The following is a 5,720-nucleotide window of genomic DNA, read 5'->3' as shown; positions in this document are numbered from 1 at the left end:
ATTCTTAAAAAAATTGAATCTTATTAATATAAAAGTATATTAAAAATATATGAAGCTCATAATAAGCATACTTTAAGCTACTTGATTTAAATTTAAATATTATATAAAATAGATATATAATTTTCAAATTAATAAAAAAAATTGATAGAATATTTTATTTTCCAAATAATATACTAATAATGTAGAGAAAAACGATTAAAATGGAGAAAATATATAAATAAGATGAGAGAGATAATGTGAAATATATAAAAAAAAATAAAAAATTAAGATGATATTCCCCATACCGATAGAGAGAAAAATAATGTAGGTTTTCTCAAAAAAATAAATAATGTAAGTAGTAAAAAAAGTTTCAGATATCAAATATTATATGGTAAAAACTTTCTAAATCTTTGTAAATTTATGTTTGTGTGAACTCAAATCAAATAAAAGACAAGAAATACCCACAAACTTGATGAAATTAAATTATTAAGTGGGGTCACGGGTGAAAATAGACTTAGTTCTTTTTGGTGGGGGGGGGGGGGGGGGGGGGATCCGCCGTTGGCCCCATCGAAGCTCGCCGCTGCCAAGCCTTCCGGACTTCCACGAGAGTTCGCCGACGCTCACCGCCTACGTCACCGGCGAAACACCGCAGTTTTCTGGAAAATCCACCGTAAGTTTTTTTTTTTTTTATTTATTTTGTTAGTATAAATTTGCATAGAATGATAAGGAGCTTGTTTTATACGTGATAAGGTTGGAGTAGCTCTACCGCTGTGAAGACCGTTCAACTAGTTTGCCGATATTCGCCGACTCAGTCGCCAATTTCGTCTACTGTAACATTTTTATTTTTCTTGTATTTTTTCATTAGACATTTGAGGCTTCAAATCAATTGTTCAATGGTTGAGTGGTTGTTCCCTATAACCAGCATATCATTAAAAATTATTATAAGGTAGATAGATGTATCATTGGTATGATATAGGAGAAGAGATGGATCAAATCAGTTGAATTGGAAATTGAATTGAATTAAATGATTAGTGAAGGTGTTGAACAATTATTTAGGGGCTTTTTAATATATGGTCATTTTGAGCAAGAAAGCATGCTTATGATAGTGAGTATCAATGAAGTCCAACTCCTGACAAAGATAGACAACTTCACTAAGCTTGTTATGAAGAAAAAGCCATTTTTTTTACATCAAGCTAAAGGATATCCCTATCAAGGTGGAGAGCAACAAAAAGTAGAACCAAGATGGTTGGTATTTTTTTTCATGGGGCTAAAATCTTCAATGTAATCCAATCCATGCATGCTCTTGATTGTAGCCTTGTCTTATGAGTCAAACCTTATATTTGTCTATAGGTACTTTGACTTTGCAAGGTGTAATTTTCCATAGATAAATTGGAATTCAAAAATTCCACTTGCAATGGCTCATGAACATCCTCTAGATAGGATATGAAAGTTTTTTGAATTTTTTTAGAGTTTTGATTTTTTTTTGTTATTTGTTGATTGGAGACAAACAATAGAACTAAAATAGCAAACAGGAAATACAAATAATGTGAGTAGATCTCCAAAATTTTGAGTAGGATAACCCTAAATAAATTTAGGATTATTGAAGCATATAATATGTAATAATTATCTAGAGATTTTGTCCATGTTTTAAGTAGCTTAGGTTGGTCAAATGGTTTCAAGAATGGAAATGGTCCATCAATTCCAAAAAATTAGGCCACCACTAACTATCAATAATTTTACTTGGATTAAGAGGGATAGAATGAGATTTGTGATGATATAATAATAAGAGAAAAAACAAATAAAGAAAATTATAGTAAATAAAAATGCAAGAAAAAAAAACTTACTCACTGAAGTAGTCAAGGATATCACCCAATCTCCATGAGTATGGCTATCCACCAAGCCTTCAAGCCGCTTGGATTGTTTCTCCAAAATGTGTAAGCAAACCAAATATATCTTTATTTTAGTTTTTCAATGTTTTATGCAACTGAAACCAAGTGAATAGACACATCTCTCCAATTTAAAATCAAAATAAATGAGGGGAAGAAGCAGGGAGGGACCACCACTTTTCTCTGATGCATACTAACATGGATGTTTCATGCTTTATATAACATGACTTAGATATAAATGTAAACTCTAAGAAAGTAAATTACATCAACATGAATTCCACATAACACTTACAATACCAAATACATGCAAATATGTGAAAATATACAAAAACATTAAACTAAATGCATAATTATTTCTTCATTTGCTCTTGCTCTTGTTTTTGTTCTTCATAGTTTGAGATTCATATGATCTTGGCCCAGCCTTAGTGATATAACCACTTCTATGTACTACATCATAAAGCTCTAAAGGAACTCTACCCACTTATCTACCGAGGACACAATTTTGTTTTATGTTAGTTAAGAATCTAGATGCTTCATGATCTAAGTATAAGATAAATTCTTGGGGCTACTCATAGATTCTCCAATGCCTAATCTTTTGAACTAAAGCACAAATATCATTATTATACATTAAATACTTATTCTTAGATATACAATTATCCACCGAAGAAGGTTGGCCATCAATTTTTCCTCTTGGCTTAAAACTCTTACTACACCTACACTTGCAGTATTAGATGACACTTCAAAGATAATAAGGAAATCATATAACCTTAATAACAGTGCTTGGGTCATATTTCTCTTTATTTTATTTAAAGGCTTAGTAGTTAATTACATGTGTCCACTTTAATACAATCAGTTATGGGTATAGTGATAATACTAAATCCTTTAATATATCTTCTTAAAATGTCAATAACCCAACCCATGAAAGCTTCTAACACCATACACTAACTATGGGGTTGGAGAGTCTTTAATAGCTCTTACCTTTTTAGGTTCAATTAATACTCCAATTTTAGAGACAATAAATATCAAAAGTACAAAAAATTAGTTTTAAAATACTACTCATTAAGACTGAAAAATTAACATTATCTAAGTGTATGGAAAACTCTTCAAAGGTGTTTAAGGTAACCCTTAATAATTTCACTAAAAATTAGGTTGCTATTGAAATATACCACTATTAATTGCCCCTAAGAATGGATGCAAAATCTAAGTCATAATTCTTATAAAAAGTAAATGGGGCATTTGATAGCACAAATGACACTACAAGACACTTATAAAGGTCATATTTAGTTTTGAATGTTATATTCCGCTAATCGCTTGACCTTACCCAATCTCGATGGTATCCACTTTCAAGTTCTATTTTGAAAATATTATTACACCACTCATTTTATCCAATATTCCATTTAATGTTGTAGTAACAAACCTAAATTTGATTATTATTATTTTTTTACTTGCATGACTATTGATGTAAATCCTCTTAGTGTCATCCTTCTTAGGGGTAAGAAGTGCAGGAACAACACATGAACTAAGACTTATCCTGATTAATTTTTTTCTAATAATTCTTTAACTTGTGTAACCAACTCTTATTGTTCACTAGGACTAATCCTATAATGAGGCAAAGTTTGCAGAGTGGCTCCTAGGACTGAATATATTGCATTAAATGTCACACATATAGGCGATAAACTATTTGGTTGATCCTCTATAAATACATCCTTAAACTCAATGAGAATAGACTCAATTGTGGAAGGAATGACCAATTTAGCATCCTTACAATTAGACATACAAACTTCCATAACACATGATAGATTCATTGGCAAACTCTCTCTTCATTTGTCCATGGGATATCACTCGTAAGATTTTTTCTTTTGTTTTACTTGATTTGAGTTTGACATTAGTGGTAGGTTGGATGGATTTTTTAAGCAGTTATTGGTATAGTTTATTCTTCTTTCTACCATAGGTAAACACACATATTATCCTTTTCTATTTATAAGACATATATATAGCTAAAATCAAATAGGGCCTCTCCTTAATAAGAATTAAAATTAATGGGTGTTAAACTTTTTTTTTTAGTAAGGATAGAAGTGTCATTAACCTAAGATACATTGTAAGGGTTACAATGATCTATAGGGACTAACTTGAGCTGAGATCAATTTTGTAGATATTACATTTATACAACTATCACTATCTATTAATATCTTACAAACATTATTCATATCCTGATAAACATGTGAAATATTATGATATACCTCCAATCTTCACTCACTTTAGGCTATGCAAAGATGCGTCTAACAATGGCTATAAAAACATGGTGTTGTGAGTCATTTATATAACCATCATCATAATATTAAGCTTTTAACTCATAATTAGGAATTAAACTTTTTGGATCTACCCCATCAATAGAGTTTGAATATATATCTTCTTCCTCAATGTACATTAACTTAGTCAGACAGTTGTAATATGAACTCATCCTTTGCACTTGAAGAATTAAGCTTATGTCCCTCTTATAGTTCATGAGTTGGGCTAAGGAGTACTTTCTCACTTGGGTTCAAGGCTGCATGTAAATGGGAAGTAGAACTACATGATGATATAGAACTTGAGGAATCACCTATAGTGATGTTTCGTGATATCGATTAGATAACAAATGTAAAATTGGGTCTACGAAATAATGAAGGCCTTTGAAAATACTCATAATCTCTCATGGTCCTATAGAAAAACTCTATATATCAACCTCTCTCAGGAATAACACTCTCTAAATATCCTCACACAAAATTGCTCTAAATTATGATAGTTTAGTAATACCATCTTTCTATATTCCAAAATATATTAAGTGCTCATTAAATCAAGATATATATTCATATGAATATTCTCGACCTTGAATTAACCTCTACCATTGATCTAGCAGTTACCCATAATATTACAATGATACATACTTTCCCCTCAAATGAGTCTCCAAATTTCTCCAAGTACCAAATTTCTCTAAACCACTTCTTAGATATTGAGTTTTGAGATGAACTTTAGACATGAGCTTCATCTTTATAAATTCTTCCTCTCCTCACACAGATTGTATCAGTTAAATATTGGATCATACTAGATTCTCATTCTAAGCAAACTTTAGGATCTTGACTTCAAAAAGTTAGGTCTTTAATTTTGATATCTCTAATAATCTTATCATCAATATGTATAAAGTTAGGCTTAGAGATAGGGGATGTTGTTTTTTGGTGTCCTTGTGGTCATGCTGTATTTTCAAGTTTGCGAGGCATTAGAATTAATGAAGATTACCCTCTTCTAAATTAGTCAATCTATCATATATTGCTTCCAACCTAGTTGAATAGCCTTTAAAGTTTGTTGGAATTGTCCCATATTGGTTGTGTCTCTAAGATGTGCTTGGTACACCTTACTTGAGTTTGTAGTCATACATAATGCAATATTTCAAAGAAAATCTTATTCTTTTTCTCTTTCTTTTGCATTCTAAGCATGATTCCTATATATAAACAATTTGAATAAAAAAGAAATAATAAAGGAAAATATTGAAATTAATATATCTAGCCATTATGAGCCAACTAGATTAATAATATTCCATCGTGCTTCAAACCAATAAGAGAATGCAGAGTAATTTTGAAACATTCCAAAGTCAATTGGCTTAGGTGTATTATTGACCAAGTTGGACTATTTGGATTTTGAAACTGAGCTAAGGCAATAAGCTCATTTGTCTTCCTAAGCCAATTAATTTTCAATGTACATCCAAAACAAAATTGGCCCGGAAAAAATAAACTAGACAATTTTGAATGCCAAAGATGCTAAAATATTGATGTGGCACGCAAATGCCTATTAATATGCCATGCTCTGATGCCAACTGATACT

The sequence above is a fragment of the Dendrobium catenatum genome, unplaced genomic scaffold, assembly GCF_001605985.2.
Source record: "Dendrobium catenatum unplaced genomic scaffold, ASM160598v2 fragScaff_scaffold_54, whole genome shotgun sequence".
Taxonomy (NCBI): domain Eukaryota; kingdom Viridiplantae; phylum Streptophyta; class Magnoliopsida; order Asparagales; family Orchidaceae; genus Dendrobium; species Dendrobium catenatum.
This window is presented reverse-complemented; position numbering follows the sequence as displayed.